The 27,680-nt window shown below is 34.7% G+C and overlaps 1 protein-coding gene and 1 long non-coding RNA gene across 2 annotated transcripts in view; one reads left to right on the top strand and one right to left on the bottom strand.

Annotated features, from left to right (window-relative positions):
- The window catches only part of BCKDHB (branched chain keto acid dehydrogenase E1 subunit beta), a 240,503-nt gene that overhangs the window by 207,458 nt on the left and 5,365 nt on the right, over positions 1-27,680 (top strand). The window lies entirely within an intron of this gene.
- On the bottom strand, positions 110-25,750 carry LOC306666366. The gene is made up of 3 exons (XR_013765285.1): positions 23,818-25,750; positions 17,126-17,187; positions 110-8,532 (listed from the first exon to the last, which is right to left on the bottom strand). It is a non-coding gene; the product is annotated as an uncharacterized lncRNA (long non-coding RNA).

Genomic DNA, 27,680 nt, shown 5'->3' with positions numbered 1-27,680 from the left:
AAAGAAAATGGGGAACATAAAAAGTTAAAATTCAGTGCAGGACATGTAGCTAGTATTTATTTAACTTTTACTCCGTCAGATATCATTTTAAGCTCTTTACTAGGAGTAGGAACCACTGTCACCTTCACTTTATACATGAAGCAGTTGAGCACAGAGTGTGCCAACAACTTGGCCAAAATCACACAGCTCATAGGTAGCAGATTTGAACCTTGGTCATGTAATTCCATATACTTGAATGTCCATGAAATCTATCTCTGATAGAAAACGATCTGTAAGTTTAGTAAAAATTGAAAAACATTTCTATTAAATATTTGCAGGCCTGTTTATGATTGGAACTCTGGAACAAGTCTTAGGCTCATGATGGCTTTCATTCTGTTTTCATATTTGACTGATGTGTTTTATTAATAGAAAAGTAAATATTTTACCTAATCTTTTACTGAATAATTCTTTTTAAATTTGTTTAAGCAACAAGGTAATTTTGCAAGCATTATAGAATTATCAAATTATGTAATGGTTGGTTTGTCATCCATTTTTTTTTTTTAACCCAAGTAGGTCTTATTTATATCACTATTTTTGTATTATTGTTCTTTTTCAATAACTAAAAGAATTCAAACTACATATTTCTAAGAGTCTGTGTATAACCCCCAAATTTAAATATCAGTAAACTTTTTAATTAGAGCAGAAATTTGGCAAGCAAACTCTTCTTGGTGTACTGTTCTTCACAGACAACAAAGAAGACTGTGAGGTCGTGTGTTACGAGTTCTGAGTGTGAAGGTTTTGATTTTGAATTTGCTCTTCAACTTATATTTTCTAACATTATAATGATTAGACCCTTGGCTGAAAAAATAGAAACATAGCTCAAGAAATATTTTCAATATTTTAATATCCTTCTGGTTCTCCTTTTACTATGTGCTAGAGGACTGGAAAATAATTTAAAAATTGACATTAAATGTAACAGTGGGGGTGACAAGTTAATTCTATACCAACTCTTTAAGTTTGTTTTATTATTATAAAGAAATATGAACAAAAATATTCTAGACAGATAAAAGTCATTGTGACAATATAGACACTTGGGGAAGGAATGTATGTTTTTGATTTTTGTTACTCTGTTGTGTGAGTTAAAAGTAACAGCATCAAGAGAGCCCAGTTGTTCTGTGCCAAGTCATTCCTTGTCACTAACTGGTTGCTCTGAACTCCTTATGTGCCTGGTTTTTAGTGGTGCTAGTTAGTGAATATTTTATTTGAACCAATTGTGAATAGAGTTGAAATATTCATGAAACTGTTAGGGAAATTGTATTTGACTTTATTAGGGTGCACTGAAGCATTTGGGGACTGCTAATTTGCAGACTTAGAGAACACATAGGTATTTTTGCTGGGTGGCAGGCAGAACCTGAGACTTGACCCCCTGGGAGAGGACCCTGTTATTGTTTCACAGTATGGTCCTCTCTAGGTCTGAAGAAGATGGAGAGTTCCTTACCTAAAGTCTCTTTTAATCTCAGCTTTATTTTTAACTTCCTCCTGTCCCAACCTTCTTGTTATTAAGCCTTTTTTATTTTTAATTCATCAAGCTTATTTTAGCAGAAACAAAGTATAGAAATAATAGTTCTTAGGTTAGGTTGTTTGCCTACGTTGATACTGTCATCTCATTGCATAATCATCATAGATTTTGTGCCTTTTTTTTTTTTTTTTCTAAATGAGTTGTGACCATTATGTGAAGATTTTTTTTGTGCCAGTATTACTTAAAAATTATTTATTACTAAACCGTCTTTGGTGCAAGATTAGGATGCACAGAATACTCATGAATATACATTAATGCAGTGGCAATTATTATGCAGCAAAACAGCATTTTGGAGAAATCAGTTCATCCTGTTGTCAGTCTAAACCATTGATGATAGAGAATGCAGGAACTTCTCAAATGTCAGAGTGAGAAAATTGGACATAGCCTCATAATAGCTTAAGAAAAACTGGATGCAGTTTTACACCATCTGTGAATGCCTTTGAGACTCTTTCACATATTCTCCCTTTACTGTTCTTCCTCAATCCTGCCTATTAAAGATCTTTTTCTCTGTGTGTGTCTTTTAAAATCATGTTTTCCTTACTTATCGGCTTCTTCTAGACATTTACTGTTTTTCTCACACGCCCTTAAAAAAATCATTATTTTGTAGGCCATTTAAGTATCATTCTGGGGGCTTGATAGATGACTTTGAAATTCCTTGTAGTGGTAGCGCTGGTCATTAAGTTGCTTGGTTGTACTTTGGCAGTACAATGTGACCACTGATTGAGTTTATCTTGGTTTTAAAGTTAAACAGATGTCATTTCTTTTAAAGACAACTATTGTCTGAAAATGTTAACATGAGTACATTTTAGGAGGTTTCAGAAAACACAAGTTTTATATTGCAAATCCCTTATGGTGTTTAAGAAAATATAGCAAGTAGTAATATTCTTCATCCAAGATTCTGAATGACTCTTTAAGGTAAAAACATTTCTATAGTGTGAAACATTGAATGGAGAGGAAGTTAATTAAAAGTTTGATGTGATGAAGTGATGCAGTGTACAATTTTAATTCAAGTTCCTTGGGTTTATTTTCTCTACCTCATCTCTCTTTTCTCAGAAATTTAAGGGAAGAAATGTTGCATTGCTAAAGCAGATCTCTTTCTCTCTCTCTTTCACACACACACACACACACAGAAACAAATTCTTAGCAAATTAGCAACTTTTTTACACAATAAAGTTGTCTACCAAAAGCATACAATAAAAATTATATTTAATAGTAAAATGTTAGAAGTCTTAGCTTTAAAATCAGACAACTGGAAGCCTACTGTAATTATATTTATTGTTGTACTAGAAGTCTTAGCCTTCACAGTAAGATAAGAAAAAGAATTGAACATTTAGGCAAAAAGAAATAAGCAGTAATTTTTTGACAGAGAAAAATTGATTTTCTACAGAGAAAACCCTATTTCATCCATATACAGCTTAATTAATATTGGAAAGTTTAACAGCATTGCTTTAAACATTAAATACACACTGAAAATATAATTTTTAAGAACATCAGAAACTATAGTATATATAGTAGAAAAGTCTCTGGGAATAATCTTTAAACAGTCATTTGAGACTTTTATGGAAAAAATGAAAAGACAAATGAAAACCACTTAATAACAATTTTAAAGAGACTTTTAAAAAGACTGTGTTCATAGATAGGAAGATTCCATACAATAAAATGTTATCTAATTGATCTCTAGAGCTAGTTAAAATGTAAGGTCTTTTCTTGAAGTATGACAAGTTGATTCTAAAATATTATAGAAGTGAATAAAAAACCCAAATAACCTGTAATCCAAAGTGGAAGAATTGGATGAGGGACAATTTCTGCTACATATTGAAGCAGAAAGAGCAGGCCAAATGGAGATAATATAAGCATCATTCATCTGTAAGACAGAATGCCTCCTGTTCTGCCAGTCACTTGTAGAGGCATGACACCCAAATCAAGTTGGTTCAACTTGACTTATACTTCTCCTTTGTTCCTCCTATCATATTAAACTGCCTTCAGGGATTAATTGAAAAGGAATATAATAATCACCAATGCAGAGGGCACCTTGATTGATAGTTATTAAGAGCAATGACTGTAGAACTGATCTACCTGGATTCAAAAGCTGTATGACCCTGGGTAGTTATTTAATCTTCCTTTGCTTCAGTTTCCTCATTTAGAAAATAGAAAAGTAATATTACTTCTTGTATAATGTTATTGTGAAGGTTAAGTGAATTAACACATGTAAAGCTAGTAGAATACCTGGCATACAGTGCTCAGTAAATATTAGCTATTATTGTTTTTTATTTCTGTGCACCATTCTGTTTATTTTGAAACTGCTTTCCTTCTTGTGTTACCTTTTAACTTTAGGTATTTAATTCCATGTTAAATTGTAGGTGTTCAAACAATATGTGCCTTAAGTGTTAAAAAAAATGAATAGCAGATTTCTTTAACCAGTGAAGCCTGAACATCTGATATACACTGAGATTTAAAGAACTATGGGGTCAAAAAAGTCAGTTGAAGGGGAGAGACATTTGACAGTGAATCTCATTATGAGTGAGATACCTGTGCCATGGGATGTGTAAACTACACAGTGTAAACATAAAGATAGGATGTCTGAGTAAACTGAAAAATGTCAGCCCGGAAGACTCATAAAGAATCTAGTGTTTTCTCTTCAGACTTGATGAATGCAGATAAGTAAGCACATAAACAGATAAGTCAGCCATTTATAGGAAGAAGGTATTTACTAACCTTTGCAAGAGAATTTGTATTAATGGAAAGACAAACACAGGTAAAGAGTTTAGTTTCATGAATGGCAGATGATACAGAAACTTACGAAAGCAGATAAGCCAGGTGATGAGACATTCTGCTGAAATGTGCAGTTCTAGTTGCAGAGCTAGACATCAGCTCTGAGTGCCCCCTTCACCTTCATCCTGACCCTAACTTCCTCCTGGGAGTTGGCTTCATGCCCTCTTGATTCTCCTGGGCACTGGCTTTAGGCTAACTGCTAATTGTTAACAAGTAATTGGTGCCAGTAAACTTCAACCCGTTCCCGAGTGTTTACTGTGAGGTGAAGGTCAATTTCCAAAGTATTCATCAGGCCAAGCTCCAGCTCATGGAAAGGGTCCCTGAAACAGATCCCAGTCTTGTAGCTGGGTCATTTACATAATAACTGCAGCTTGGTCTGAGATTTGTTCCTAGACTACTTCAACTAGTCTTCATTTCAAATTCTTCTTCCCCACAAGATATAATGACATTGGGGAAAATGGCTTTCTTTACTCAGAATGCCAGGGTTAGAAACTACTACTTAATAGCTGTGTTTTCATGAGTTATTTTTGTTGTATATAACTCAGTTTTTTTAAAAAAGTACTTTTTTAGTGTAGATGTACACAAGTATCTTTCTTATTTATTTTTATGTGGTGCTGAGGATTGAACCCAGTGCCTCACATGTACAAGGGAAGTGTGCTTTCACTGAGCTACCACCCCAGTCCCTACAACTCAAGTTCCTTACCTGTAAACTGGAAATGATCCCACCTAACCTAAAGCACTTCAGTGTGACAGAGTATGCAAAGTGACCAGTACTGTGCCAAATAATAGGAATGTAGGAATTATTTTCTTTTCCTTCATATTCTAAGATTGGACTTACCCAGTTTTAAACCCCTCCATCCCTTCTGTTCACGTCCTGTTCTTTACAGTACTGATGATTTTCCATTGTATTTTTTGACACACATCCCCATTAAAGAGTCTCTCTTAAATTTTCAGTAAATTGAAACTTAAAAATGTCTTTAGGGGCTGAGATTGTAGCTCAGTGGTGGAGTGCTTGCTTAGCATGTGTGAGGCACTGGGTTCAATCCTCAGCATCATATACAAAACTAAGTAAAATAAAGCTATTATTAAAAAAATTTTTAAATGTTTTCAGTTATGTCCATTAATGGTTTATAAAAATCTTCTTGTGGAAAATATCAAGATCATCACTGAAAAGTTAATAGAATTACAAAATTTATCTAAATATTTTAGAAAATATGAAAACTATTTTAAGCCTATTTTATGTTTGATAGAATGTGATGTAAGTGTACAAACTGTTAGGTCTCATTGTCTCATTCTTTTCAATAGAATATGAGGTGCAATTTCACAATGGAAAAGTTTTTTTTTTTTTTTAAATTAGGATATAAACCATATAAAGAGAAAAAATTACTGAAGCTTTAGAGAACCCATTAAGAGGGAGTTATATCTAGTTGTATTTGGATTATTTGACACAGTGAATACAATTTCAAATGTAGAAATACTATTAAAAAGTACAGAAAATTTTCCTAAGGTAAAAATCATTAACTATTTTGCACTTCATTTGCTTTAATATAGCAAAAATATTTGAATTTCAAATACTGCAAAGGATTCTACAGGTGAAACAGAGGGGTGGTTACTGACTTCAAAGAACTGACAGTCTAATAAGAAATAAAACTAAACTCCAAATTAATTATTAGACAGATTAAGGTCAGCAAAATTGTACAACCAGAAATACCTATGCTAAATGTTCATACAGCAATGCTGCTTCTTTCTATTTAAGTGCTTATTGGTATCCTTTTATTTTTATGAATTTGGGATTATGCTTTGTGTGATTGTGTTTTGTTTCCTGCTTTTTATAACTTAATATGCCATGAATATTGTTCCATATCCTAATTTTGTTCAAAGATATTACTTAATGGCTGAAAGGTGTTCATCATGACAGTTGCTTAAACATTCTTCTGTTGTTCACTTTGCTTAGTTATCACTTTAAGCCTCAATGATAAAGGAGCGAGATGTCACTGAACATTTCATTTTAACATAAAGTACATTCAAACATGTTTCGTAATATATACGTCAGATTGATGTCATCTCAGATCATTATATTATACCGTTTAATCTTATACATATGACTGGTAAACAGTACTATTTAGATTTAATGGGAAAAAAACTATAGATACATTTTCTTGTTCACTAATTTGCTTGCTTTTCACATATATGTATACACAGTTTTCATAATTTTACCCAAATGAAATACTATATTGTGTACTTGTCATTATTTGCTTAAAATATTTCTTATTAAAAAACCATTTTTCTATTTTTTAAAGTAGAGATTATTGACAGTGAATTTGAATATCAGGGGGTACTTAAAATGCACTTTGTCTACCCTTTTGTCTCATACTTTCTAGTATCCTTTTTGATTTTATTAAAATATTTCTCTTTGAAATATTTACTTGTGTAACAGAATTTTAGTAGTTTTAGAGTATAAGTAGGGTGTCCTGTATTTTATTTATTTTTAATTTTTAATTAATTAATTAAATTTTGGTACTGTGTATTGAACCCAGCGGTGTTTAACCACTGAGCCACATCCCCATCTCTTTTTTATTTTTTATGTTAAAACAGGGGTCCCTCTAAGTTGCTCAGGGCCTTGCTAAATCTCTGAGACTGGCCATGAACTTGTGATCCTCCTGCCTCAGCCTCCCAAGCTGCTCAGATTATAGGTGTGCACCACCATGCCTGGCTGGTATACTGTATTTTAGCTTGTTTATTTTTTCTATAGAATGAGGCTCTTAGTCATTCACTGGAAAAGAATGTTATCTACATAAATACCACAACAACTAGCATATTGTAGGCACAGAATAAAGTACCATTTCCTTTTCTTTTTCTTCCTGTGTAGAGAACAAACTGATCTGTAGAACAGTCTATAAAGAAAATTAATCTATGAATTAATATTATCACAGTTGTTCACCCCAGTACTGGGGGTTGAACCCAAGACCTTGCACATGCTAGGCAAGCACTCTTCCACTGAGCTACATTGCCAGCCCTTAGTTAGAACTTTTTAAAAATTGAAAGTATTTGCCAGGAATATCTCTCAGGCAAGTGGTTGTACGAGGTTGACTTGTAAGGTTTCATTCATATGCTATTATTTTAAGATTCCAAAACTGAAAATAACTGGTAGGCTTATGTAGGTAGTACAGTCTCAAGTTCAGCCTAATTTAGTTTGACAGTTAAGTCATGAAACAGATGTTAAAATATTTACAAATCTCAATGAGTTATTTTTTAATTGTCAGTCCAATCACCTTAAGAATTTAAGTTATACTTACATTCTCTGATCATTTTAGATTTTCTTTAAATCATGGTTTAGTTTGTATATAAAAGGTAATTCTGTTTGTTTCATTTTGTGAAAAAATATTCAGTGAAACTCAAATATAAACTGGCTTTTTCTTCATTTTGTGTCAGTCTTTTTTTTCCTCTTTTACATGAACTTTTAAAAATGTTTTATGAGAATTAAAAAATACATTCCTTTTTATCAGAACTTTCCTTCCCAATAACCATAATGGTTGTATCAGAGGACTCTTTGATGGATGATATGAGCTGATGTGTTCATGATATCCATACTTTATCTTTGCACTTAATTAATGGAAGAAATTATGAAATTAAGTTATCTCCCACATTGAATCCTTAAAAGTGCCTCATGCCATTGTCTTTTGTCTTGTGATTTCTGCTTGCTTTCCTTAGAAGTGCTGGAAGGAATGAGAGGGAACTGACTTCATTCATTTTAATCTCTCAGTGGCTAGCTGCTGCTTCCTTGCAGCCTGCCATGGGTTATGTTACAGGCCTTTGGGAATGGCCTCCTGCTCCACACACAGTCTGCCTGCCTTGGATTGAAGGGAAGAGCAGAAACCATTGAAGAGCACCTAACAGTGTGGCTTTATTCTGATTGTTTTTAGACATTCTAAGTTGGCTCAAATCAGGTTTCTCTGAACAGAATCTTGAGGTGGGGCTTAGAATTAGAGCAGCCATGTCGCAAAAGATGAAAAAGATTGACTGGATCAACTTGTCCGTTAGGTATTCTCATTGGACTCACTTTAATTCTTTAAGAATTTTTGTTCCAGTTCTTCTCTCCCTTTGTTGAACAGTCTGGATCAGTTGTGGCTTTTTTTCTCTGTGCTTCTGGCACTCAGGACCCCTGCAGTTTCTCTCCTCCGTCCTCAAGGGGCAGTCTTAACCTAGAATTTGAAGATCGTTGTGTTAGTTTTCATTACGGCTGAAATAAATTGCCACACATGTAGTAACTTAGAACAATACAAATTCATTGTTCTACGGTTTTGAAGGACTGGTGTCTGGTACACCTCTCACTGGGCTAAAGCCAAAATGCTTTTTTAAAATACTTTTTTCTGGACGATTCTGTAGAAGATCATCCATTTTCTTGCCTCTTCTAGCTTCTAGAGACTGCCCTCATTCCTTGGTTCTTGGCTCTTCCTCCATCTTTAACGCCAGCAGCTTTGCATCTCTCTGGTCTTTTTGTCCCTTACACCTTCTGCCCCCTGCCAGAGCAGGGGAAATTTTTTCCAGTTTAAGGATTTGTGATCAGATTGAGCCCACCTGCATAGCCCAGGCTGCTGTTATCATCTCAAGGTCCTCAATCTTATTCACTCCCCCAATATCCTTTTCATCATGTAAAGCAACATATTCACAGTTTCAAACAACTAGGACAAGGACATTCCCAGGGCAGCTACTCTGCCTATTTCATCTCATTTCCTTTTTTTTTTTTTTTTTTTTTTTTGTTTCCCTAGCAGGTCCCACTAGTCTGAGGTCTCGGAGGAGAAGAGCCAGCTCTCTTCCCCCTCAGCACAGTGAGTGGGTCCAGGATATAGTTCTTTTCAAACCATAAAACTCAGTGTATCCACCTGTAGATCAGGGCTTCTTAGCTGACTGCTTATTTTCATTTAACAGCCTAGATTTTGTCTGTTTCTCCTGCTTTCCCTTAACTAGTTTTCTTCAACTCCCTTATCAAGCTGTGCAGGTGCATACTCCATAGAGATGCAGTGGAAGCCAAACAGTTGAGTGTTCAGGTAATAATCCATAAGCTTATTACTTGTTATTCCCTTCCCATTGTAGCTTTTCTCTATAAGGATCAGTTTGTAGCTCCTAAAACCGAGACGTAAGGATAATTGGGTAAAAAGATATGGCCCCTGACCTCAAGAAGGTCACAGGCTAATTGGGAGACTGACATACACTACAATCATTGCTATCTACAGGATGGATAATGTATATGCACGCATGTATTTATATGTGTACGTGTGTGCGTGCGTGTGTGTGTGTGTGTGTGTGTGTGTGTTGTAAGGGAAGCGCATGAAAGGTAAGCCCTCAGGTCTCCCTGGGGGATTCAGGGAAAGTGGTCCATTACCTTCTCAGATTAGGAAGCAGTCACATGTCCTGCTAACCAGATAAGTCTGCTTTCACTCAGTCTTCATGGAAAAAGCTCTGTTTGTCTAGTTTTTTACATGGAAAAGGACACATGGCATTCATTACCTGTATTTTTCTTCTGCACACTGGTTGTACTGCATAAGGCAAGTGGATGCAACTTCAGATGTGTGTGTGTTCAGGTGTAGAAGCTGTCAGTTTCCTATCAAGATGATTTCTAGTGATTGATTTTATTAAGATTTCACATTGTTCTTTAAATTTTTTTATTGTTTGATAATTTGTTAAGATAGTTTGGAGAATGATAATTTAAAAGAAAATAATTTTCACTTTGATTAAAAGTAACTACAAGTAGCTTCTTTTAAATATTAATACATGAAATCTGAGATCAGTTCTTTTTCAAGGTTGATTCATCAACCACATGTTATGTCTGCTTATAAATCTTCAATGAAATAAGAAACATTACATAAGTGATACTGCTGAGTTGAAAATGTACTAAAAAGGATCATTTTCACTTTAGTCTCAAATGAGCAAAAGGAAATCTGTGTTGTATCAAAGCGAATGTACTTTTTTTAAAATAAAAAAGCATGAATATAGCTTTATAAAATCATTATAAATAAGAGAAAAAATTTTTCTACATTGTTTGATGGGCTATTTGTTTTTGCAGTTTAAATAGTAGCAAACATCCTTATATAGTTTTCTTCCAGCTCTTGTTTTATAATGTACATAAACAAATATTTTGTAATAAAATTTATACATATGCAACAATGATCAGTTTTTGAAATGTAAATAGAAATATAATATATTCTTAAAGATTTTAATTTAGACTTGCTTAATTAAACCATCAAAAATCTCACCAAATGAGAATATTTTCCCTCCTCTGTGGCTTTCCAGTATGTACCAAATTAGTAATACTACATTAAGAATACTAGAAAGAGAGTACACCTAGGATAAATTCTGCTGCCACCTAGATAAATTTATATTATGAAAGTGGTGATAGTTTAAGAATTCCTGAATTAAACAATGTAGTTTATCTAAAGCAGAAAGCATCACCTCGCATGCAGCTCTCGCTCTTGTTGGGAGCTTCCTAGAGCGTGTGTTTAGATGGGTACCTGGCTCAGAGAAAAATGCTCTACTCCCAATTATATTTTGTAAAATGTAAACAATTTCACTGTAATTTCCTTTAGGAAAAATACCATAATCAAATCAAGTGTGTTTTCCTCACTTCACATGTGTAGTGTAGTATTTTGGCTAATATATATCATCAAATAAGCTCAGCACTTATTTCCCTGGAGTCTACTTCATGTGCCGAGCAGAAGGGAAATGATGAATAGAATGAGGTACTCGTCTTCAAGGAGCACTCATTGAGAGCAGAGATGTCCTGTTTGAATCTTCACTGTATGTATAGCATATATGTATATGTGTGTAAATATTTAGCAAGAAAGACTTAGGCACTTGCAAAAAGAAGAGAGCCATTGTTTCTCCTTTGTTTACCACAAAGGTACCATTTTCAAGTCCATGGAAGTCAGCCTGTGATGTGTGTTTTCTGAACTCAAGAGGACTTTAGAAATTGGTATCTACTTATAAATCTTTAGTTAGAGGAGACGTTGGCTTAGTGACTGTGGTTGTGTATAAATGAAAAGCAGAGTGTTGGGGAAATATATTCACTAAGGAAAAACTTCAAAGTTCCAAAAATCTTATGTATCAAGAATAGCATGAAATCATAATTCCCACATCATCACCATTTATGGAGAAACTCCAGAGTGACTGGTTCTGCATTTATACCTCAGGTTAAACTTGCTTTAGCTTTCTGTTCTTTCTGTCCTGCAGTTGTCCAAAACGTTCTTTGAAAATTTGCTGAGTGATTTTTTTTTTAAAAGAGTGTTGCCTAGAATGTATTTTTAAGTTTAAACTAATTTTGATAGATCAATTTATAAAAATGAAGTACAATGAATCTGAAATTAGACTCTGGAAATGGACAGAGCTGATTTCAAATGTAGTTCTGCCTCATGAAAATGCATAAGTTTGGGCTATTCACTTCCCTTTCTGAACCTCAGTTTCCTTGTCTCTAAAATGGGTATAATGAAGGTTCTTCCTTCACCATGGGTATATGATGATTAATGAGTTAATGAATGTCACATGTTTAATACTGGCACCTTTTTTGTGCTCACTAGGAGTTACCTATTTGTAATAATATTCTTAGTATTACTTTGGTTACAGAAATCCATTTTGTCAATTTGTTTAATGTTAGTAATGCTTTTTGAATACTTGTGTTGCTAATGAACTCATAATACGAATTGACTTTTCTTTTAGAATTATCACTTGTTTTTGAAACTTCACAGAAAAGTGATAAATTCTGTTAATTCAGATTTTCTTATACATACATACATACCATCTCTCCCAAAATATACATTTTGAAATGTTAAAATTCCTTAGAGTAATTTTCGAGTTTAATAAGTGACCTTATATTCTTGTGAATAGAGCCACTCAGACTATTCTGCAGCAGAGGGGGATTTGTACAGCGATTTCTCCTCTTTTCTTGTCAGTATTTCCCTAACACATATTTTCTCATTCAGTTTCTTTTCCCTTAAAAATTTCACACTTTAGACACAGTTTAGTATTCCTAGAGCTCATTTTTTACATACTGATTTTGCTGCTCTTTTCCCAACATTATGGACTTACTAGAATAGAAATATTTCTCTTATATGGTAATTTTCCCTGCTGCACCATTTCTGCCTAAGGCATTGTCTTCATTGATTAAAAGGCCATTTATGACACCTGGTTAGCAGTGCACTGGTTCTCTGCCGTAGTTGGACACAGTAATCACCTAGAGTCTTTAAAAAACCTTGTGCCCTGACCATAGCCCAGAAAAATTAAATCAGAGCTTCTGTGGGCAGAACCCAGGCATCAGTTTTTAAAGCCCTTTGGGTGATTATAAGTGCAACCAAGTATGAGATCTATTTACTCTTGAGAGGCAGTTGTAGGGCAATTAGGTAGAATTATAGGAACACTTGAGAGGGGAGGAAACTGAGGCCGCAAATAAAGACTATCATTTTGGTAAGTTTTGGTCCTGCAGGGTATATGAGAGAAGCTCCTTGTGACTCCAGAAGCTGCAGCAGGAAATGTAGCATATTCATGTCTATAAGAACATTTTAGCAGATGCATAAGAGCATGTGTGGCAGTGAGTCTCAGTCACTCCTCTGAACAGTATACCAACAATTTAGGCATTGGAGAGGAACCCACAGTTTGCAGAAGCTCCTAGGTAACATTAATACACCTTTCCCTTCCCCTTTTCCTTCTCTTCTCTCTTCTATACATCCTTTCTTCCCTCTACATCCTGTCTTCCCTGTCCTGCCAACCTCCTCCCTGTCAGTGGCCACCTTTCCTTTCATAATCGAAAGAGAGAGGAAAGAGTACCAGATTCTTGATCTCTGGACTGACGTCCTTCACGCATGGCTCCAATGATTCTGAAGTGTTCCAGATTCTCCCTGCTAAGACCATAAAGGGTATGCTCCCTCACCCGGTGGAGGCTCACCCGAATGGTGGGGAAGTCTGAACTTCCCCCAAAATACACAGGAAGTTGGGAATGGGTGCTGGATGGGCAGCCAGAACTGGTGAACACATAGAATTCAAAGTGATTTAATATACTAAACTATTTTATATCTGTACATTTTATGAGGACAGTTTAAAATAGCATACAGAAAATGCTATATAGTGCTAGCATTTTTCTGAGAGCTAAATGTTTTGGTGAAAATCAGTTTTCTGTGGTATTGTAGAATATAGTATGTATCACACTATCATGTACCATGCCAAATGGGATTTATTTACTTAATCACTGTAGTATACAACTCTTACTTACTTATCTTACTTACTCTCATCTTACTTATCTTTTTTTTTTTTTTTTTTTTTTTTTGCAAAAACTCTTTACCAAGTTGCAATTGTGGCAATATTTAAAATGCAGAGACTTCTATCATTGCATTTCTGAGAATTTCAGGCAGGTGAGACATTATTCTTTTCCTGGTTACCATTTTATAAAAAGATGTAATTCCTAGGTGCATCATTTTTAAGAGTCTGTAGATTTTGTCTAGAAAATGGAATGAATACTGATAAGAATTTTAAACACTGTCAAAGCCCCCCTGCAAAATAGCATTAGCAGTTGAAATAAAAGAAAGTAGTCAGAGGTCTAAAGATGGTATAAGATGAAGTTCATAGCTATCCATTTTGAGCTGTGTTATGCACAGTACAGTTGAAATAACATGATAGAGTTGATCTATTTGATGGAGTGATCATGTTCTCAAAAAATACTTGATATCCCAGAGCAGTTTCTCAACAGGATAGGAGGCAGAAAACCACTGTCTAGTTTCTAGAAGTTCGAATTGGCAGATTTCAATTACTTCTGTTCAATTTAGGACCAGAGCTTGGGATTAAAAAATACCTGAACCAAAACCCCATAACCCCAGTCAAGTCATGAGAGAATCATCAGACAAATCCCAGTTGAGGTACATTCTGCAGAATACCTGACTGGTACTCCTCAAAACTGTCAAGGTCATCAACAAGGGCAGTCTGAGAAACTGTCATAGCTTTGGGGACTTACGTAATTAGAGAACTGAACTGGGATCCTGGAGTGAAAAATGGACATTTGGGGGAACCTGGGAGATCTGGATAAAGACTGGACTTTAGTTAATAATAATATTGATTCATTAGTTGTGACAATTGCACCACAATAATGTAAGACAATAATTGTGGAAACCACTTGTTGAGTTTACAGAGTCTCTTTTTTATTGCAACAGTTTTTCTGAAAATTCAAAACTATCCTTAAAAAGATAAAAAGGGGTTATTTTAAAGGAAGTATTTCTGCTGTGAGGTGTTGCAGCAGAGCCTTAAAGTTACTGCTTAACTAAGGCAAGAAATCCTGCATCTTTTGGGATTCCCACTGTAGACACTGGGGGTGGAACAACCCTTATACTTGGTGTTTTGAACCTTAAATGTGTTTTTATTTTCTGTTTTTTATTCATGCATTACATTATACATAATAGTGGGATTCATTATGTCATATTTGTGTATGCACATAATCTGATCAATTTCATCCCTAATTTTACCTCCTGTTTGTATCTCTGTCTGCTTGTCTGTCTGTTTCATGGTAGTGTAGGCTGTGTAGAAGTATAGGGTAGAATACTGACATTTTTTCAGCAACTACTTTATACCACACATGTACTGTGCTTTACTAAAATAAACGCACCCAATTTTTAGAAGCTTGTGAGATAAACCTACTATTTCCACAAATCAGAAAAAATGGCAACTTGAAAGATGAAGTAACTTGCCCAGCCACCCAGCTGTGTGCTGACAAACTGCTCAAGAGCTTGGGGGCTTTCTTGACTCCAATTCTCAACCTTTCTACCACATACACTGCCCTTGTTATGGAAGGGTGCAGCCTAGCATGACATTCTTTTCAACCTCTGCCAATGTTTTAAACAAAATCTTTTAAATTTTTTGAAATAATGTTAAGGCACTCAGGAAGTTACAAAAATAATACCTATGTATTCTTCACTCAACTTCTCCAGGTGGTGGCATCTTATGTAATTGTAGAATATCAAAACCTGGAAACTGACATTTGATATTGGTACAGTAGTGTTAAATTAGATGACAGATGGTGTTGTTTTCACCATTTGTTCAACCTGCACTTGTGTATGCATTTGTGTACTTCTGTGCAATTTTATCCCATAGGTAGATTGAATAGCTACCACCATAAGCAAGATACATAACTCTTCCATCACCAGGAACCCTCTCAGACTACACTTTTATGTTTGCACCCCATGCACACAATCCCTAGTCTTCTGTAAACTACTAATCTTTTCTTCATCTCCCCAGTTGTGTCATTTCAAGAACATTTATATAAATGGACTCATACATTATGTTACTTTTTGAGACTGACTTTTTGCACTAAGCATAAAGCCCTTGAATTCCATCCAGGTTGTCTCAATAGTGCATTTCTTTTTAATGCTGATTGGTTTTTAATGATATGAGTACACGCTGGTTTTTTAACCACTGAAGGACTTTTGGGTTGTTTTCAGTTTTTGTTATTATGGAAAACATTGCAAATATTCATGTGCATATTTTTGTCTAGTTTTCATTTCTTTGGGACAAATGCCCCCAAATTTAAATGCTGTCACATGAGAAGTGCATGTTTAGTTTCTTAAGAAACTGCTCAGCTGTGTGCTGGAGTGTGCTATCATTTCATATTCCCAGCCCCAGTGCAAGATCCAATTTCTCCGCACCCTCCCCAGTGTGTGGTGGTATCATGCTCTCTCTTTCTCAGTCCGAGTAGCCATGTAATAATGTCTCATTATGATTTTAATCTTCATTTCCCTAATAGCTCATGGTATTGAAATCTTTCCACATTATTTGTCATCTACAGCTTCTCTTTAATGAAAAGTTTATTCCTGTCTTTTCCCCATTTTCTAATTTTTCTTTTAATGGTTGAGCTTTGAGGATTGTTTACATATTGTGTGATGTAAGACCTTTGTCGGATTTTTGGTTTGCAAATATTTGCTCTTAGTCTGTCATGTGCGTGTTAACTAAATCTGTTTCATCGTACCATTTCCTAGGGATTCTGATCTTCCCATGGAGAAGTGGAGCCTGCCTTTTAACTCCTGGAAATAATCTCTTGAATTTCAGTGTGCAAGATTTTGTCAAGCTTATTGGGTTTTTCTTACCAAAGAAATGGTGTTTTCTCCACTTTCTCTGTAATTCCTTGAAAAGAAATGACATTACCCTGTCATTCCTCACCCATCTTGCTTATGGTGGTAAGATTATTTTCACAAATATGACTAGCTTTTATGTATTTTGTGATTTCATTACTATGAAATTTTAGCCCGCCTTCCTTCCTTCCTTCCTTTCCTTCCTTCCTTCCTTCCTTCCTTCCTTCCTTCCTTCCTTCCTTCCTTCCTTCCTTCCTTCCTTCCTTCCTTCCTTCCTTCCTTCCTTCCTTCCTTCCTTCTTTCCTTCTTTCCTTCTTTCCTTCGACATTTAGTGTTAAAAGGGGCATCTGACAAGATTCTGAGTCTAACCTTTATTAAGAATTCAGGGCTGAAGCACAAAATATCTTTGCTTATGGTGTTGGTATTGAAGGACTAAAAATCCTAAGTCTTTACTTTCTCCCAGTCTGAGAAATGAGAAAATGAGTGAAAGCTGGAGTTTTTTTTAGGTATGCCCTTTCTTACTCAAGGCCTGCTGTGGAACGGACCTCAAATGCTGGGGTAAATTCCTCTTAAAGGGCTCCAGGAAGGACTTTCTCTTTCAGCAACTGCAGTTGGGTTTCCTTTACCATTATGCTGGTCAGTTTGTGCTGGCAGGTGGATGATGAGTGACAAGGGAAAGCAGCACTGTCTTGTCACTTACCTGGTTGATAACAGATGCAGGATAAGGACTCAAGTCTTCTTCTTCCTAGTAGAGTGTTAGCCCTAAACCCAAAAGAAGTCAAGATTTTTTTTTCATTCTTTTTCACAAAGGGAATATATTTTTTCACAACAGGAAAAGATAGATAATTATAATTAAATATTCTAGGAATTGAGTGCACATCAAGATACCAAAAATTATAATTTTAGTCAGAAATTTTATAAATCAGAATAAACATAAGAGCTAAGGAAGAGCAAACATATTCTTTTAAACTTTGTATAATTGGGCACATAGAAAACTCTCCAGTTATATTTTTCCCTCACTTTTAGACTAACTCATAGTCCCCTCCAGTTGCTATTAGTAAAATTGAGATGTCCCCAGCTCAAAATTTGCTGTATTGTAACCAGCCATGGTGACTGGGAACACAGAGGATGTCAATGAGGGAGAAAGGTTTTCCTCTGCTGCCCCTAAGCCATGTGAAAATCTGTTTCTGTCCACAGTAAAGTCCTCCTTGCTGAGGGACATTAGATGACCTTTGTAAAACAGGGTCTTTGGGCATGTTACTAGATTCCTTAATATTGAGTCTTTTCCTTTACAATACATAATCACCAAAAAAAAAAAAAAAAAAGTAAGAAAACAACAACAACAACACTGAGAAAGATAAGAAACAAGGAGAGGAAACCAGGCATATGAGTGAATGGAAAATTGATACTATCTATCATTAAGGCACTGGCTATGAAAATAAATACATTAGATTCTAGAAGAGAAAACATATTTGAATATAAGCCAAGCAAGAATTCCAGTTAGCTACAAACTATAGTAAAGTGCTTTCACTTCTAAAATACCCTGTTTTCATTTTCTTAACTTTTTAGAATTGGGTATTTTAGGGTTGATCCTTTTTTTTTTAATGAGTGAAGTAATGTTCCTCAAATTACAAAAACATATGATCTGCTCATTTCCGTTATGTGCTTTGACTTACTAATCTCATTCATCACTATATTGTGTCTCACGCAAATTATCAGCAACTTTATTATTCATCTCTAGTGATATTTCTGGATTTCCTATAAGTGAACCCTGAGACTCTTGAAGAGCACCACAGATATAGTCTAAAGTGTAGATACATGAAGTATCAAAACACCTGTCACTGTCTTCCTGCCAGGCTAGACTGTTGGCTATCAGCCATCTGCTTGCTCCCTTCTCTCCCCGCAGCTCACTCACCTCTATCCCTCCTTTGGGGAGCACTGTCCTCCCTTCTTCCTGTGCTGCACCCCCACTGGCCTTCTTTCTGTCCCCAGATCTCCCGAGGCTCCCTCCTGCCTCTGTGCCTTCACACATGTTGTGCAAGCTGCTATAATGCTCCTCCTGTGTTCTTAGCAGAGATGGTTTTTCCTTCTCTTTCTCAAACAACACCTCCATAGAAAGCCCTACCCTAAGCACATTACACCTCAGAGCTCCTGGTTCTCTATCACACACCCCTACTTGCTTCCTCCCTTCCTAACACTCCTCAAACACGTTTCCCCACTGCAACATAAAACTCTATGAGGATAGGTATATAGTGGACACTCATATTTGATTAACAATGATTGAAAAAACAAATACATTTAAAAAAAAAAATCAGCACCAAGTTTCTAAAGGCTTCCTGGAAAAAGGGAGTAGAGCTGAATTTGAAAGGTAGACTGTGTGAACATAACAGGAAAACAAAAGAGAATTTGAGAAGAGGGAGGCTTATGTAAAGACAGTTAAAAAAAGTGAAAATCAACATGTATATATCCTCATACAGGGCTTAAACAGGGATAAATATTGAATAAACTTTGGAGAACTAGGGAACCTTTAAACTCAGGAAGAGAAAGGATGATAGCAGCAACAGTGTGGCATCTGGTGGAGGAGTCTGAGGGTGTTTAGCAATGGCTATGGAGCAAAAATCTCTCTACCCCACTTCATGCAGCGCTAAATTTTTCCTTTTTTTTTTTTTTTTTTTTTTTGGCTGCCTCATTAGTGGCTTTGCTCATTAATGTCCCAAGGTGAAACAATATAAATACAAGTGGAAATTATTTAATTTATACATTCATTCAACGTGTTTAGAAAACACTGTGACCTATTTGCAATGCCTATACCAGGTTAGGCATTGTATCTCTAAAACAAAGGGCTTTGAAATCAGCATGTGATTTGCAAAGCTGGTTTTGCATACTCAAAGTGAGACACCATTTAGAGTTTTAGCTGTTGATACTTGAGCAAGTGGAGACAAAAAATAATTATTTTGGAATTAGTTTGGAAATGTCAATCTACTTATTAACCTGCACAGTAATAATTCTATATCTAAAAACAACCACAGATAAGAAATATAACTATTGAAATGTATACTTCTTTTAAGAAACTCCAAAAGTTGTTTGGAACCATATGTTGTTTTCCTGTTACCAGTTATGTTTCTGATAAGTCACTTTTTCTCTAAAGACCCATTTTTCTTTTGCCTGGACCTATGCACATCACCCAATCCGACTGCAACATCCTCTGACTAATGTCAGAAATTCTGCCTTGTTTTGAAACTGGAATATGATGACTGGCTCACTAATTTTGCATTTATTTACAAAGCTGAATTCTAGAGCAATAATTCAGTTGGCAAAGATTTTTTTGTTTTGCACAAAAAGAGGTATATTTCAGTTCTGAAACTAGGTCATATTGTTATCAATACAGAAAAGGAAATAGGTTTTGCAGAATACTAGTGTTATAGCTCTTGCGTATTGATAGGGAAAGGGTAGTTGCCATGACAACCTGAGTCTCAGGAGGGAATGTGGTCATGGCCTTAAGCATCCTGTAACCCACCCAGTCTGGAGAGCCCCTCTGAAAAAGATTTTCTTCCACGGAAATCATGAGTTACTGAAGTAAGGAATTTAATTTCGGCAGCTCAGATTTGTCATAGGTTTCTTTGTACCCTCACATTCTATAATTAAAAGTATTTATAAATGACAGTATATGTAATTTTCTTCAGGAATGAAGTTAAACATATATATGTTAGTTATTCCATAAATATGTTCTTGACCACACAAAATGACCCTTATTCGTATTCCTGTGAACTGTAGAGTTTGAAAACAAACTGATTCAATATGTCGGTCTGCTATATTTATCAATATTTTTGGTTTTCATAGTTTCAATGTGTTCTTAAGTGGCGGGAACTCTCATGATGTAGAGAAATCTGCTCGAGCTATGCTGGGTGAAACAAATGACTTAATACTCATCTGTAATACTCATATAACAGTAATGCAAACCTGCAATCGGTAGTTCTGTATCTGAAATTGCTCGAAGCTCAGATTGATGTGTGAACAGTGTATTTACAGGACCAAGGCCGCACATTTGCTCTGCAGCTGTGTTTAACGGTTATCAGTTTGGCGCGCAGCATGATTGTTTTGGAGGGAGAATAGACACTTCGGATCCCTTTGGCAGTTCTGAAGTAACTGAAGTACCTACTGCTGAAGTGAATCATATGAACTTAATTAGATTTGCTACATAATTAGCATTTGAGGAAACCTAAGAAAAATCCTTGTGGGTTGGTGATTTGTTATGTCAAATGTAAGCATGCTCATTTGGGAGGCTGGGAATTGAAAATGGTGAAATTCTAATGCTTTGCAAACCCTGATATATATATATATATATATATATATATATATATATAATTTTTTTAAATGAGCTTTTAAATGTGATACTTTCCCAGGGATGACTGAAATGCTTATCCCAGATTCCGTGCACATGGACTGATCTATCTGAGTGTGGCCATGTCCTCTTGATGGTACTTGTCCGTGTGCAACTAGCTTTCCACCTCTAATGAGAGCCCACAGCTATGGGGGTTGTGCCAGTAACCACTAATTGAAGCTGGTGAGTGTGGTCTGAGACAGTGAGACCCTGAACTGTACTCATTTTTACATTTTAATGTAAGATTAACTTAATTGCCGTGGCTTATTCTGTTGTCTGTTGTTTTAATTGTGAAAAGGGAATTTAATTTTATTCTCAAAAGACACTTAAATACTTTAAGAAATTTTGTTGTAGAGTATTAGAGTTGTACTAAATGAGCTAATCTTGGAGAATAGCTATAAAATATGTACCAGGAGGGGAAGATTAAATTTCATATTCCAGTTTAAGTTAAGGCTAGGATAAAACTTGAAAATTATGTTTATTTAAAATACTTTTCCAATCTATCACAATGTCACATTTTAATCAAGTTATATAAATTCACGTAGATTATATCACAGATAAGGAAATAAATGAAAGGAAGCAAGTTTAATTTCTTAATGAAGTACTTCTATAAGTTTTTTTTTTTTTAACTTGTAGGAAAAACTTTAAACTTACAGTCTGCTGTGAATGTCCAATTTTTCCCGAGAATTCCAAATAGAACCCAAGTGGCAGCTCATGCTCTGCATTCAAGCTGCTAGCAATTAACTAGAAATAAGTTCTCCTCATGTACACCCTTCTTATTTGCTCATCTTCCCAGAAAGTATCTTAAAAACCCCTCCACAAACTGTAAATCCAAACCCACCTTACTGTAACTCAATTAAAAGAGATTTGTCTGTTCTCTAGCAAATGGACCCTCTTCCCCTGAAAAGGCACTCAACTGCAACTTTCTTTAAAAAGTTAAAAAAAATTGTGGTTGAACTTGACATAAATAAACTGATAATTCCATCATTTTCTCTTTCACAGGTGCAGTAGTAGCACTAAATATAAAATTTACCTTGTATCCAAGCAGGACTTTTTGAACACCCTCAAATCACATCTTTTTCGGTACGTCTAAGATTAACCAGAAACACTGGAGCAAATAGCAACAAATGTACACTTGATGACCTTGGTCACCTCACTTAACCTCTCTCAGTCTCAGTTCCTTGCTTGAGACTACCACACAGAGTTGTTGAAAGGATCAGATGAGACTCTCTCTATAGTTATAAATTTTATCATAAATAACAGTCTCTCTTTGGTTACTATTAAGTCTGATTACTAAATGTCTGGATCTTTTATTCCATGTGTGCATACATGTATTCCTTTTTAAAAAATACTTATATGTGTGCATTTCTTTTTCTATAGTTCTCCATGTTGTTTCTCTGGTCATTCACTAGGATGTATTGATTACAAACAGGATTGGTTGTATGTGTCCACATTTGCTCATTTACATCGTTACCTTTGGTGTATGATAAATATAAATTCCTGTTAGGTGTATTGGCCTCCAATTCTTCATGGAAAATTGATTGAATACATGGGTCAGCCCCAAGTAAGTAGATAAAAAATATTGAGTAAATGCTCTGGCTTATCTAAATAAAGTTATGTGAATATTACCCTTTCATAACCTCAAATCTTATCGCATTGCAATTTATTAATTAGCAGTACCTTTTGGAATTTCTAATTTTATATTTTCACATTTAACTATAAAGGTGTCCAGAACCAGTTCCTAATCACTGACCAATGCTTTGTTAGTGTATCTATGGGTTAACACATTTATTAGAAATTTGCACTGAGCCAGCAATATAGACTGTGAGAATATGTGCAGCATTGGATTCATCCTGTCAGCATTCCTTTTATCCAATTATGAGAGTAAAAACTGAGGCATATATATTTTCTTCCCAATTCTGAAAAATCTCCTGATTGTTGAAATTCAAATAGAAAAATATGCGTATGGAAATTCAGACATTCAACCTGAAAAGCTGCTTTGTAAGAAATATCAACCAATTCTAAAGGCAGAAACATGTAAATACAGTAGAAAGGAAAATATATTTTGGGTCTCGTATTTATTTTCATTAGATACTAACAATAATTATGATTTCTACACTTGTTTTAATGAATAGGTTAAAATTACCATGTTAGTAAAAGTCAATTAACAATTAACAGTGGGGGTCAAGTTTTTGACCACATCTCCCTAATTATTAGTGAAAACATTTAACATTTATTTGTGCTATGCTCTATTAATACAATTGCAGTAATTTAATGACCAGAATTAAACTGCTGAAAAATAACTCGGTCTGATTTATTTATTCAGTGAAACCAAATTTTAAAGATTGTGTTGCTATGGTTCCCAGGATTAATTTTTTTAAAAGTCTTTAATTTCAGCAAAAACACTGGCATATCTCTTTTGGCATTATGCAGATGAAGTAAAGTGGACATTGTTCTTTCCTTTTTTTATTTTAGCAAGTTGTTCTGACATTCTTTTAAACATAAAGGACAAAGTAGAAATTTAACATGCTTAGAGAAAAGGAAAAAAAACATTAAGAAGAAACCTTAATGTTTTATTAAGAGTATAATTTGCAAAACAGCAAATATGTTAGCCATCTTTTTTTTAACCCAGCTTCTCAAATTTTTTAGAAGATGGTACCATTTAGAGAGCAATCACTCTTTTCTTAGTAGTTTCAGTTTATAATTAGTCTTGAAACTTCAAAACAAAATTGAGACAGCGACAGATTTTAGCAGAAATCTTTTTAGTGTAGTTTCAGTCCCCCAAATTCTAAAACAATATGTTTTTCTCTGTCACAAGACAAAGGAATCGTCAGTTTGCGATAGGCAGGATTGATTTCTGCCTTCTCGACACCATTTGGTGGTGGTAGACTGCTACAAGAAGAATTTTGTGGAAAAACAAGCAGAAAAATTGAATGCTTTGCAAGATCATCAAAAGTCACTTTTCAGGAGTATTTTAAATTTCCTGGTGCCAAGTACACCAGAAATCCTACCTTACAGAGAGCGATTTGTTCATGAGGTGACCCAGTGCTGCAAGTCGCTTATGTTTATCATTATGCATCCACATTCTAAGGAAATTCCACTTTCAAACGTCCTTGCTGTCGTTGCTGTCGATGCTTTCTTCTATAGGAAGAATTTGAACTATAAAATTTGAGAAGCTTCAGCGTCTGGAAATTTGAGAACATTGCCTTTTTTCCCCTTTCTTGAATATAAAGTATTTTAACAAAAGCATCGTAGCCCAGTGCATTTTAAATGTCAAAACTTGCACATAATGTGTATCTCACAAGAATTTACACTTTTGACTTTGAACTTTTAAAGCCTCAGAACATCTTTAGAGACTGTTTGCAGCAAACAATATGTTGCAGGAAGAATTAATGAAGAAATTAATTTTTAGCCATCGTTTTTTATTCTGCCCTTCAGGTGGAAATGGTAGGTGACTAGGGTCATAGTTCAAGACTGTATGGGGAAAAGTGCAAAAGCAGAAGCAAATGCTTAAAGGTTTTACCTCAAAAACCAAAACAAAATGGTTTAGATGAGGTGCTAGTTTTTACCTTTGTGTTTGCTATTGTAGATCTTAAGAAAATTGAAATGAGTTAGTTTTTTTAAGTGACTGTAAATAAGATTATAAGTGACGGAAGTAAATTTTTACTTCCTTAATTTCACTTGCTTTAAAATAGCAAAATTTATAAAATTCTAGTTTTGTGAAATAGTAGCAGTTTCTATTATATAGCCATTATAATAATCTCTAGATTTTGAAATATTGATTTAATATTAAAGTTTGATTTTAAAAGTTGTACTGCTTGATTTCACAGGGAATATATCAAGATTCATAGATTGTTTCATATTAACATGTTTATATTCTGACATGACTATTGTGTTTGAACCATGTAGCATCATTGTGCATGTTTTAATTTTATTCTCCAACTTTGTTTTAGGTAGCTAGACTACATCCAGGGAGACCTGTTTAGATCAGAAATAACTTTTTTTTTTTTAACTTCAGAAAATCAGCTTCCATTTAAAAAATAGAATCCAAATTTGGATAAAAATGCAAATGTAGAATTCAGTTCTATTCTTTAACTTGCTTAAAGAAATGTTAGGGAAAAAATTGAACCAAATTACCAGTAATTTGCATAAAAGAAGAAGAAATGGAATTTTTTAAAAGTCTGCAGATGTTGATGATGTTTTGGTGAAGTTAAGTAATAGAGATCTCAGATTTCTATTTAGTTAAGATTTGGATTTAACACATAGAAGCTTTGCTGAAATAGTTTGGCTTGACAATAGCATTTTAGGTTTTATACAAATCTGGATAAAATCATATTATCTGTCTACTCTCTTATTTAGTTATATTGGTTCAATTGTTGTTTTAAAAGTGAGAGACCTGATATCAACAAGTGTTTGTTGTATGCATCTTATGTGTGCAGTATTAGAAAAATAAAACAAGCACATCTTTAACATTTAGGGGAGCATCCTGTTAGTTTGAGGGGTTTAAGAACTGCTTTTAAAAGAATAAATTTCATACATCCATGCATATGGAAAATTGGTGCATAGTTATACACACACACATATATAAAACTCTGTTTTAAAATTTTAATGCATACCTTAATACATACTGTTTAAAGTTTTAACTTAAATGAAAATAATATCTTACATTAGTAAAGCTGTATTTATTTAATTCTGTAATGAAATTAATTTGGAATTGCTGGCACACTGCCTTCCCAGGTTTCTGTGACTCATTTGCTGAGAAAGTGTGATTCAAGAGACCAGAATCTTTTTTTTTTCATCTGCTAAAACTCATGTTTTGACTATGGGCAAGTTTTCATGGCAGATTTAAAACAAATATTCTGTGATAATATTTGGAAGCTGGGTGATGTCTAACCTTATACAACTAGAACTAATGTAAGTTTCCAAGTTCATGGACTTCATAGCTATCACATATATGTCATTTTGGAATAGTAGTATTTTTAGAGTTTAACTCTAAAAATTTCATTCTAAATAGTATTTTTAGAGTTTAACTTTTTGCAGTGTAAATTATGACCACCAGACAACTAATTGCAATTAGAAATGAAATCTCTGCTGTTTTATTAATTTAGTAATTAACAGGAACTAAATGATACTAATACTTAGGTTTAAAAAATACATTTACAATCATTTAAAGATACTTCTTAATATTTCCTCCTAGAGAAGAAATGATGAGTCTATAATCTATATCATGTAGTGCTCATGACATTTATAGCTTAATTCACTCCCTTCCCAGATGTAAAATATAGTCTTATAGTTCAAATTGATACTGTGATATAATGATTACCTGATATAAACTGAACCATTTTGTTTAGAAAGTAATTTAAAAATCACTTTTCTGAGTTTTTGCTTTGAAATTAGCTTGTAAAGGGGTGTTTCTCCTTACAAATATAAGATCCTTATTTATCAGATAATCCTGCAGACAACATATGCTTCTTTTGATTTATGATATTTCTCATTACACTGTCCCGCTTCTCTGACTTTAAATGCTTAGAAAAATCAGTTATTAGTTTTTCAGGAAAGGAGTTTTATCAGCCTATTTCATCTATAAGAAAATAGAACATAAATAGGAAAGACCTTTACGTTTTTGATCTCACTTTGAACTTTTCCTTACATCTTTCCAACTCAAGATATTATATATTCTTGCACAAAGAACTGTATTCTACTTTCTGTCATTACAAGACTAAGCAAAAATTATTCCAAAGGTGTTCTTAGAAAGAAATCTGAGCTAGAATTGCCTTGAACTACAAAACAAACCAAAAGCAAATGATTTCTTTAATAACCTACCAAATGATTCTTGACTGTTTTTCAAAGTGTGTGCCCGTGCCTTGATTACATCTTTCACATATTGGACTTTTTTACTCATAACTTTTTGTAATCTGGTTGACATGTCACTTTTATGTCATGTTACCGTGTGTAAAATATATTTTTTGGGGGAGGAATTTCATTAACCATCTCCAGAGCTCTTGACTTCCCTAGCTAACCATATTTTATCTGTTACTCCAACTCCAGAACTAGCGATTAGTATCCAGGCTCCCAGCTCCCCACCAGGGGGCAGCACTGGACCCTGCCTTGCCTTGTGGTCTGCGCACAGCCTGGCTAGGGCATCCCACTCGGTGTTCTCCACCTTCTCTCATACAGTACTTATGGATTCTTGGTATTTTTTTTTTTTTCTAGACTTTTTAGGGCTTAGTAAGTATTCGGTAGTAGGTGGTAGCATTGCTGGCATTGTGCTACATCTCAGGTTTAACACTTTTGTGTTTCTGAATCTTGCCTTCAATGGTGATTTCTTTTACCATTTCAAATGCCTTGTGAACAAGGAAACAAGGGATTTTTTACCTTGGAAAATCTTGAGGGACAAACAACCTAGTAATTATTGAGCACTGTGGCCTGTCAAGCATGAAGCCATGTACTTTTCATATTCCACCACACAATCTAAAACAGCAAATTGACAAGATGACACTACAGATACTTCTCGAAAGAAGACATACAAATGTTCAACGAATACATGAAAAAATGCTAAATTCACTATCATCAGACAGATGCAGGCGGAACACCACAATGAGATAGTATTACACTCCAGTTAGAATTGCTATCCTCAAAAAGACAAGAAATAACAAATGCTGGCAAGAGTGCAGAGACAGGGGAACTCTTATATGCTGTTGGTGAGAATACAACTTAATTAAAGCCATTATGGAAACAGTATGATGTTTCCTCAAAAGACTGAAAGTAGAACTCCCATATGATCTAGCAATTCCACTAATGGGTATATTGCCAAAGGAGATGAAATATTTATACCAAAAAGATAATACACACCCATGTTTATTGCAGCACTATT

The sequence above is a fragment of the Sciurus vulgaris genome (assembly GCF_902686455.1).
Source record: "Sciurus vulgaris genome assembly, chromosome: 7".
Classification (NCBI taxonomy): domain Eukaryota; kingdom Metazoa; phylum Chordata; class Mammalia; order Rodentia; family Sciuridae; genus Sciurus; species Sciurus vulgaris.
This window is presented reverse-complemented; position numbering and strand designations above follow the sequence as displayed.